This window comes from Lynx canadensis, chromosome B4 (assembly GCF_007474595.2).
Source record: "Lynx canadensis isolate LIC74 chromosome B4, mLynCan4.pri.v2, whole genome shotgun sequence".
Classification (NCBI taxonomy): domain Eukaryota; kingdom Metazoa; phylum Chordata; class Mammalia; order Carnivora; family Felidae; genus Lynx; species Lynx canadensis.
The window spans coordinates 135,322,313-135,332,874 of record NC_044309.1 but is presented as its reverse complement, the minus strand read 5'-3'; the positions used below and the strand labels follow the sequence as shown (position 1 = coordinate 135,332,874).

General features: G+C 51.0%; 1 protein-coding gene across 4 annotated transcripts in view; it reads left to right on the top strand.

The window, feature by feature from the left end:
• The first annotated feature begins 318 nt into the window (after positions 1-318).
• The window catches only part of PACSIN2 (protein kinase C and casein kinase substrate in neurons 2), a 135,260-nt gene continuing 125,016 nt past the window's right edge, over positions 319-10,562 (top strand). The window contains exon 1 of one of the 4 annotated variants that reach the window (XM_030320847.1): positions 319-438. The gene's annotated coding sequence lies outside the window, so the exon portion shown is untranslated. The remainder of the gene's footprint in view (positions 439-10,562) is intronic. The other 3 variants (XM_030320848.1, XM_030320844.1, XM_030320846.1) reach the window with 3 other exon arrangements.

The following is a 10,562-nucleotide window of genomic DNA, read 5'->3' as shown; positions in this document are numbered from 1 at the left end:
CTCTGGCCCCAGGACGTGAACGCGGCGAAGCACAGCCTGGGAGCGACCCCGGGACAGTGACCCCCGGCACCCTATCGGTTGGTTAAGTAGGCACTCCCCCTTGATTGACAGGAGACGCCGCCAATGGTGCCGAGGGGAGGTCCTTTTGGGCGCCAGGGGGCGTGCCGCCTCCCGGCTCCTGGTCCAATCCGAGGTGTGGAAGGTGGCCGTGGTGGCGGGGCAAGGGCGCTCAGCAGCCAATGGGGCGAGCACGGCGGGCGCGTCGGGGGGCTGTGCGCTCACTGGCGGCGGCATACGGCGGCAGGCGGCGGCCGCGGCGGGGCAGGGCAAGGGCTGGGCTGAGGAGCGCGGCCGGAGCCAGGGCGGGAGCCGGAGCCGGAGACGCCGTCGCGGCGGGAGCGGGGTGAGCGGCGAGTCGGGAGAAGAGCGGCGGCCGAGGTGAGGGGCGCGCCGCGACGGTTGGGGCGCCGCGGGCGGCCACGGGGGCGCCGGTGGCGGCCGGGGCCCGCGCTGCTCGCCCGGGGGGAAGCCTGTGCGGCCCGCGCGGCCGGCGCGCGGACTTCTGTCTCCGTGGGAGGGGGCGTGTTCGGGGGCGGCGGGCGCCGGAGCGCGAGCTGGAAGGTTCTCGGGTGGGGGTCGCTGGGGAGGGCAGCGCCGCGGCGGGGCCGGCGGGGTTGGAGGCTGCTGCCGAGGGGGCAGGTGGGCGCTCCGCAGACATTCGGGGAGGAGCGGCGGGCGCGCTCCGGGGAAGCCGCCCGGCCGAGGGGCGCGGAGGTTCAGTGGGGGACCCGTGGGGGGCGAGGGCGGCTGCGAGGGGAGGAGCGGGGTGGCTGGTAGGCGCCAGTTGGAGGGCAGGCGGGACACCAACGCGGATGAGCTTATTTGGGGGCCCTTTGAGGACTGCCCTCTATTTCCTTCCTTCCCACCCTCCCTGTGTCTCTCCTGGCTCCACGGGGGTGAGGGCGGCGAGGCCTTCCTGGCGAGCAGGTCCTGGGGCAGCGGGGACAGGCAGGAGAGGCCGGAGCTCTTGGCCCCCGTTCCACCCTCGGAGTTTTCCCAGACTGTCAGTGGTTCTTAGAAACGTGAACACGTTCTCTCTTCTGGGGTTTCCGAGCCTGCCCGGGCATCGGAATTGAAAAGGGGTCCCGGATTGGAGAGGTAGCAATTTCTGCCCCTTAATTTCAGTGGTTCATTGGGTTTTGGCTCCACTGGAGGCGGGGGAGTGGGGAGGGGGCGGGGGACTTTGCTTTTCGGATGGAGCTGGTCGGGAGGGCAAACTGTGCCGCCTCCTTGGGACCCACGCAGCTGCTGTCTTTGAGGATGCTGCCCTCCAGTTGGGTGCCCAGGGGAAGGTGTCCTTGGAGGTGGGGTGTGTGTAACCGTTCCCGGGTCTTCCCTCCTCTACTGCAACTGTCCTGTGTTTTTGTGGTTGAGGAGGGTAGGCTGCCCAGAATCTCCACGGCTACTCATTACACTGTTTACCAAACACTCCCTGGCTGTGCTGATGAAAATCAAGAGAACAGCTAAAAGAATTCAAACCTGAGTTGCTGACGGTGAGCTCATAGCTTCCTTCCCTCCTCTGCAGTTTTAGGCTGAAGTTCTGTTTTAACCCTCCTGGGATTGCCAGGTTGGAGCCCAGGGCAGGGAAACCAACCAGGTGGGCGCTGGTGAATGCCAGCCCTCCTGTTCTTGCCCCCAAATGTTCTTATCGCGCTTGATTCACAAGCCTGCTTGAAGCCTCCACGTACAGGCTTTGAATAGGAGCCAGGGCAACTGGGGTTTCTCTTGATTCATGTGGGAAACTCATCTGCGTGCATCTAAACTTTCTTCTGGAGCTCGACATTCTCCTTGGTGAGGTTATGCTACTTGAGATATGAGGCCACCACATCAGAAACTTTTCTGTGGTGTGTGATTTTCTTTTGACAGTTGTCTTCAGGCTTTAAAGAAGCTGGCTGTTGGGCCGGTGATATTGATTACTCGGGAAAGTAACATAACAGGGAAGAGCAGAAGGGTGATTCGGTCTGTACTCTTTATTCAGGTTTCGGAGAGGAATTAAAAACTCCTTTGAACGGAAGTGGCACGTTCAGCTCATGGTGTTTGGGAGTTGGAACTTTATTACTTTCAGTCACAGGTGTATGAGAGGTTGTAATATTTAAATTACCTAAAAGTATGCATCTGTGAAAAAGTGTGTGGGTTCCCGGCACCGCCTGCTGCTGGGAGATAAGGTTGTCTTTCCCTTGTCCTTGATGCCCGATCCAGATCTCTGATAGCCAGGCCATTTCTGGGGTGGGAGCTGAGGGGCATTTGTCCTTTTCGTTTTCTTCTCTATATTCACTTGAAAATTGCGTTGACCGACTTAAGGACACGATGCTCAGGCTTCCTGCTAATGACCGGGTCATCAGTTGATTCTGGGATGTTAAGAAATATCAAAAAGATTCCACAGACGCCTTAATTAATAGTAATGGTGCCTTGCGTTTAGAGATGGGGCACCTGTTACCCAGTGCTCTTAGGCCACACTCAGTGGAACCTCCGCGCTGACTCGTGCCTGCCTTATCTGCCATCAGATTGTCATGGTCGCTGTACGGAGGCCTCCCCGTAGATTATGGGGGTAATGACCACATTCATGTGAGCCGTGGTGCTGGCTCAGTTTTTTTCCAATTAGATTGTTTGGAACTGCAGTTGGCGTACCTGAAGGCAGGGTGGCAGGGCCTCAGTTATGAAGTCAGTGTGCATTCCGCAGGTAGAGACCGACCTTTACGGCCCTGGCGGTGATCCTTCACAAACCTGAAAGTATCTTGGTGCCTGAAACCTGACTCCTGATGGGTCCCAGTGGTGGTCCCTGGGGCGGCTGTGTAGGAATTCCTTCAGACGTTTGGTATTGCGATGATTATGTTCTGTCTGCTGACTGCAGACAGTCTTAAAAGAATTCTCCAAGTATACTCAGAGGTATTCTGTGCCATGCAGTGTTCTTGATGTGTGTGTAGTTCCAAAGGTAACTCTTTAAAGAACAGCGGCCATCTGGGAGCACACACGTTGGTAGTTTGATTAAAAACACACATAAAACAACAACAGAGATGTCCTTTCTTTAGTTATGTGTTGGCTTCCGTTTATTCCCAGAATAACAATTTATTCATTCTGCACGTTAATCTGTTTGCTTAATAGAACACCATGTATTTTTTAAATTCCTAGAATAAAATATTTTTATTTTTAATTTTTATTTATTTTTATTTAATTTTATATTTAAAATATAAAATTTTATTTATTTTATATTATTTTTATTTTAGAGAGAGCATGAGCAGGGGAGAGGGGCGGAGAGGGGCAGAGAAAGAGAGAGAGAGAGAATCTTAAGAAAGCTCCACACTTATTGTGGAGCCCAAAATGGGGCTGGATCCCATGACCCTGGGTTCATGACCTGAGCTGATAGCAAGAGTCAGAGTCTCAACTGACTGAGCCACCTAGGAGCCCCTGTTTTGTTCTGTTTTTTTAAAGATTTTTTTTTTTTTTTTTTTAAGTAATCTCTACACCCAGCGTGGGACTCAAACTCACAACCCTGAGGGCAAGAATCACACGCTCCACCGACTGAGCCAGCCAGTTGCCCCCAAATCTTTAGTTTTTAGTTGAGATATATTGGACATATGTTTATGTGTTTCTCTAAAAAATTTTTTTTTAATGTTTATTATGGAGAGACAGAGACAGAGCATGAGCACGGGAGGGGCAGAGAGAGGGGGAGACACAGAATCTGAAGCAGGCTCCAGGCTCTAAGCTGTCAGCACAGAGTCTGATGTGGGGCTCAAACTCACGGACTCTGAGATCATGACTTGAGCTGTAGTTGGACACTTAGGCGACTGAGCCACCCAGGCGCCCCTCAGGTTTTATATTTGTAAGGTGAAGGCCTGAGAGGTTCTTCACCTTTTGAGAATTTAATAAAAACTGGGCACTCCTTCCCAGAAAGCACACAGCTTCAGAGGGCTGGGCCAGATTGAGGTCTCTGGGATCACCCCATCTCTAACCCCCTTCACTGCTGATACTCTGTAATCCTATTTTCTCGGTCATCTTTGAGCTAATAATAACAATGACTTGTATTTATAGAGGACACATTCCAAAGCATTTTCACCTCTCTCTTTTTTTTTTTTTTGGGGGGGGGGGGCCTTAAAATGTTTCTGACTGGTTTGGGCGGTGATGGATAGTCCTTTTCATGATGAAGAGAAGAGTACGGGGGGCTGGCTATTCCTTTGGTAGGATCACACAGCCAGAGGCTTGTCCTGGGACCAGAACTGGGGCACCTGGTTGCCAGCTTGGGGTTTTTCCATTAGGTTTTGCTTCCTTGGTGGTTGTCATTACCAGTTATGTTTGGCAGTGTAAATATCCCAGGATGTGTCACTTACAGAGGAAACTATTTGCTCATCTGCTGAAAGGGCTGTTTTTTTGTTTTTTGTTTTTTTTTTGTCGGAATTTGGATCACTGAACACCTTTCTGCCTGACTGTCAAAAGGATTATTTTGTTTTTGTTATGTTTTTCTTGTCATATTTTTCATAGGGACACGTTTGTAGGACTTAGGTGTTTTGAGCAGACTCGTTTAATGTTTATTGATTAAAGGGTACATTGAAATGATTACCTCTCAGTTGCTTAGCACTTGAAAAACGTGTGAAGTCAATGTTAAGTCAGAACTCCAAATGTTTGACTTGTCCATCCAAATATGTACTTCAGATGAGATGTCCCCTGCAGCCTGTGAGGCCCCTCCCTGGGCCCAGAGCTCCTGGGTGGGTTTGAGGGTTGGGTGTGGATTGTGCCAATGACCATGACTTTCCAACAGTGGCTTCTTGTGGCCTTCTGGCCAGAGTCTGAATATTTTAGGGACTGATTTTTTTCAGTTTATTAACAGAGCACAGAGTCTCAGCTCATGTATGCAAAAGAACACTGAATTTTAAAGACTCACGGATGTTAGGTGGTTTATTACTGATGGAGAGAATCATCGCAGTGAAGATGTTTTGAATACTCAGATGGAGGTGTAGGATGGCATACAGTAGGTATCCCCTCAAATGTGGTGTGAGTATATGCGTGTGGTCCTGTCTTCTTGTTAGGTTGCATCTGAGACTATTATTCATCATCCAGAGGTGGAAGAAGGTATTTGTTCGTTATTTGTTCATTTCACCATGCACTTCTTTGGGAAACCTACAAGGGCGAGGCAGATATGCACCTTCTCCCTGACACTGAACAGAAAGCCTCATGCCATGTGTCGGCTTCCTTAAATGAATCGCTCCCCAGAGAGAGGAATTGGTGGAGGCTACAGGCAGCAGTGAATTCTGAGCATTAAGCAGTTGGAAGTCCCCAGAAGTAGCAGCCTGGTCAGGAAATGAGGCTGTCGGAGGGCAAGGCCCATGACGAGGCCCCAGGCTGCCCGCCCCCTTGCAGGGATGGTGTCTAGTTAAACGTGACCTGTCATAATGGCTCCTTCATTAGCTCTGCTGGTATTTACAAGCCCTTCCTCTGACCAGGAAGCTTGCATCTGTAGGCTGGCGCTTCTCTTCCAGTGGCCTGCTCTCTGTGATTTAAATATCGTTAAGAGTGGTTGTCAGCTCCATTAGACTGCCATGTCCAAGTGCCTGCTTTTTATTTTAATTTCACTCCCTGGGGCCGAGAGCGTTTGGAGAGATGTTTGTGGGTGTGGGGAAGTGGACAAGGGGGGGGGTCGAAGCTGGGGGCATCCTGGCTCCTGAGTGTCCAGTGTGCCTGGCTCCGCCCACAGCTCTGGGATCCCAAGATGAAGGTGACTGTCACACTCTGCAGAAGCAGCTCAGTCAAGGAGGCTGACCTGGAAGCAATCACGTTTCACCAGGACAGTAGCAGATAGGAGCATGTACAAAGTAGAGGGGACAGAGGTGGGAGGGTCTGACTGCCCTCAGAACACTGCAGAGAGCTGACCTTCAGGGAAGTGACTTTGGAGGGGTTTTCCAGATCCACAGGTGCTTTCCAGGGGATGATGCCTGGAAGGAGAATCCCAGTCGGGGAGGCACGGTGCTGTCGAGAATGTGGGAGTGTGAGTGGCTTGGGGTGAGAGGAGCCTCTTCAGGTGGAGGGAGGGAAGGCTGGGTGGGCAGGCTTCAGGTTGTGTAACCTGCCCGGCACGCTGGCTCGGGTTTTGGACCTCTTCCTGGAGGACGGGAGTTCAGTGGGGAATTGTTTCCGGGCAGCAGACACAGCAGGTTGAAGCTCTGCACAGAAAGGAAACGTCAGTTGAGAAGTCTGGGATGCAGATGGGGACGGGTGGTTAGGTAGCTCATTTTCACCAAGGTCACCGCTGTCCCCTGGAGGCTCAGGGATTACCATCCAGGTTTCTAGGAAGCGGTGGCTGCACTCTCTAACGACAGGGGCTTCCAGAGTGGGATTGGCAACCGTCTTGCCTCAGTCTCTTTGCTTATCGTGTTGCTTGCAGTTTTGGTTGGTAATGCAGTGGCTGCCTGGGTTCTGCCTTTTCCCTGTGGTTTTTGCTCACCAATCCATGCAGTCAGGAGGTAACTTTCACCTCTGGTTCCTGCAGGAAGGTCATATTGCACTAAGCTATAGGAGGTAACACGGTTTCAGAGTCGCACAGTCCCGGTTTGAGTTCAGCTCTACCCCTAGGTAACCGTGTGGCCTTCCTTGGCCACATGCTTCAACATCTTCAGAACTGGGCCGCTGACGGCCCCCTCCTCACATGACCTAGGGAGGGCAGTGTGGCCCCGAGAGCTCAGCACCTGTGCCAGCTCCATGGTGCGGGCTCAGTAACTTTGGTCGAGCTCAGAGTCCAAGGTCTACTTAAGTGAATTCGCTGAGTAAGCAAGTGTGCCTATAAAATGCCTAATTTGATGTTATGTTATCCAATTGTATTGCAGATCCTCCTACAATGTTTTCCTTTCCCCAGTGAAAGTCTATTTGGTATATTGGACCTTCCTTGGTGACCCGGGTCATAGGGTCATGTTGGGTTGTCGATGGGGGCAGGGCCTCTGGCCATGCATGGAGTGCCGCCCGTGCTGGCACTTGCAGGGCCTGGCTCCTGTCTCCTTGCCGCCTCTCTGCTTCTGTCTGAATCTGCCCTTCCTGTTGGGGCGCAGGCCGGAGGGCGGTCCAACCTCTCCCGAAGCCTTGCTCCTTCTGGGAGGGCGATTCTGTGCCTGAGTTGAATGTTCTAGGTGGTGGAGAGCCTGAGTCTGAGATGACGGGCCGATGCTGTGATTTAGTGACTCTCAGATTCGAAGGCGCATGTGTGAGGGTGATGATGGCTGTCACCGAGGTGACGAAAAATACCGCGACTTGAGAAAGCCAGTTGTGAAGTTACACGGACACTTGTCCCATGGGGAAAGTATTAGACTACGTGCAGCGATGGTAGTTAGGGCTGTAGAATTATGGGCGGTTTCTCCTTGTGTCCCAAACTGCACCATTACCCTTCTCCTTTTAGAATTAGTATTTGTGGGGGCGCCTGGGTGGCGCAGTCGGTTGAGCGTCCGACTTCAGCCAGGTCACGATCTCGCGGTCCATGAGTTCGAGCCCCGCGTCAGGCTCTGGGCTGATGGCTCAGAGCCTGGAGCCTGTTTCCGATTCTGTGTCTCCCTCTCTCTCTGCCCCTCCCCCGTTCACGCTCTGTCTCTCTCTGTCCCAAAAATAAATAAACGTTGAAGGAAAAAAAAAAAAAAATTAAAAAAAAAAAAAAAAAAAAAAAAAAAAAAAAAAAGAATTAGTATTTGTGCAGGAGCTTGATTTTATAATGACAATATATAAAAAACAGCCTGGTTGTGCAGGCATCTGCAGTTTACCAGAACTTTCCTAGAGCTCTCGTTTTGTTTCCAGAGCAGCCTTATTGGTTGGCCTCACTCTTCATTGTTTGGAGGAGGAAAAGAGGGAGGCCTGGGGGGGCTGGTGGTTTGGCTGAGGCCAGCCGGCCAGGACCCCGACCGGGCCTCCACCCTGAGCCGGGCTTCCCTGGGAGCCTCGGTGTGGGGCCTGTGCTGGGGCCTGCAGGCGGCCTTCACAGAACGGACTGCGTCCAGTGTTGTGACGTTTCCTATTCAACCGAATGAAATTTTATTATAAAGCGGTGCCTAAACCATGCTTTGTGAACATTCTCGTATTTGAAACTACAATTTGTGTTCCGTTGTGCCCAATTATGTTGTCGCCAACCGAGCGTGCCAAGTCTGTGAGTTGTGGTCTTCAAGAGGAACCACAGAGCTGGCCGTGCCCCCCGCACGGACCTCCAGGCCCGCTATTAGTGGGTTTTTATAGCTGACTGGTTGTTGGAGGCTGGAGCTGGCCTGCCTGGGTGCCGTTTAGCTTGGATGTGACGGTGTTTCAATCCAGGGAGCAGTTGGGACAGACGTCCAGTGCCAGTAAACGCATCCTCAGCTCAGGAGTCTGGGCAGGTACCAGCGAGGAGGCCCGCGACAGTGGGGGTCGGTCGAGGGTGGAGGCCACCACCTGGGACAGGCCTCTGGGTTCTGGGGTTCCTGAGGGACCGTACAAGAAGCTTTGCGTGCCTGCTCCCTTGATTCTTGCCACGAGAGAGCGTTAACTCCACTTCCACGTAAGTAAATCAGAGTTCTGAGAGATGAAGTGACCTTCACAGGGTCACCGTCAGAGCTGACCCTCAGCTTGACTCTGAAGCCGCACTCTTCTCACTCATCTGCTGCCTTGAATTGACCTAGATTCTGGGTCAGTCACTCTCCTATGAAAATAAGCATTACATGCTAGTCCTCTTTCCCCACCTCTCAGAAACAGAAAAGAGGTGAGTCATGTGGTCTTTTGTTTTTAAAATTTTTTTTTTTTCAACTTTTTTTATTTTATTTTTGGGACAGAGAGAGACAGAGCATGAACGGGGGAGGGGCAGAGAGAGAGGGAGACACAGAATCGGAAACAGGCTCCAGGCTCTGAGCCATCAGCCCAGAGCCTGACGCGGGGCTCGAACTCCCGGACCGCGAGATCGTGACCTGGCTGAAGTCGGACGCTTAACCGACTGCGCCACCCAGGCGCCCCTGGTCTTTTGTTTTAAGATAGGATCTATGCCTGCCACTAACTTGGGTAAGATAATCTGGAAGTTTGTAATTTATATAGCAGGGAGATAAGGGCAGGAAAGGGAGAGGCTTTTCAGTAGCTCAGCTGCTAGGTGTGTGGTCATGGCCTGTCCATCATCCACCTGTCCGCTGCCACTGTCCAGCTCCTGACTGGTGTGTGTGTGTGTGGGGGGGGGGGGGACAGCATGCCTGGGGATTCCAGAGCTCCCGGCTTAGGCGTACCCTTGCCTCACCTCCCACTGGCTGTGTTTTGAAAAGTGTCATATGTTGTTTAAAAACAGCGAGTTGAGGAGAAATTACATTTCTGTAAAGCACTCATTTTGCACTATGTAAAATTGTGAAAGATATTCACATTTTGTTGCCATTGTGATATCAAATGAAGATCCGTTGTCAAGGTAAATTAGAGCAGGTGTTTGTTTGTATGCTGGTGATAATCGTTAAAAGGCTTATACCAACCCCATTCTTGTCTTTTTCTTTTAAATATTGAAGGTGCAGAGGTTTTTCTTTTTTTTTTTTTTTTAATGTTCATTTATTTATTTTGAGAGAGAGAGCGTGCACTAGCAGGGAAAGGGCAGAGAGGGAGGGAGAGAAAGAATCTTGTGCTGGTGGCACAGAGCCTGACGTGGGGCTCGAACTCTTGAACTGCGAGATCATGACCTGAGCCGAAAGCAAGTGTCAGACGCTTAACTGTCTGAACCACCCAGGCGTCCCAGAAAATAGAGTTTTCTGAATAAAGAACTCTTTCTGTGTTTTACCTTCCGCATGCATAAGGGTTTTCAGTTTATCTTAAGAGTAGTTGCCACCTGCTAGCTGCCTGCTTTGTTTCAGGCTTCAGGGGAGGCCAGGGAGGTGCATTGCCTCTGTCCGACCTCTGACGTCACCAGTCTGAATGCAAGGACACTGCAGGAGTGAGACCGTGTGCCTAGTCCAAGGTCATTCAGGTTGTAAACAGGGTTGTAAATGCCAGGCACCAACCGCATGTGCCTTTTTCATTAATCTTCGCTGGTAGGAATGCATTATTCAGATCCACTGAAATATTTTATCTGATATTTTCCAGGGTTTTACCATTGTCTTTAACAAGACCTTTAATGATTTTGTAATCTTGTGAATGTAATGAGATTAAACCATTTCCTCAATGCTGGCCGTTTTAGGTAATTTCCAACTTTTTTGGCTATTGTAGATGAATTTGTAATTTACAGTTTCATTTTTCTTTCTCCATTTGTGTGTTCAGTTCCTGGGAATAAATTCTCAGAAATAGAAGTCCCAGATTAAAGGGTATGAACGTCTTAGAGGTTTTGAAAGCCTTCTCTGTTGCTTGTGGGTTTGTTTTCCTGATACTTATGGGTGAAAGTGTCGAGGGATTCTCTCTCTTTAAGATGCCTTGGCCTCTGGAACTTGCAAGGATCTGTGAGATTAAGAAACTTTCGAGAGGTTTTCTCAAATGAGTCACGTTTCCTTTCTAGGTTTCTGGCTATCATTTTACTCGAATTAGCAGGAAACAGTCTTTGAAAAAGGCTTTGC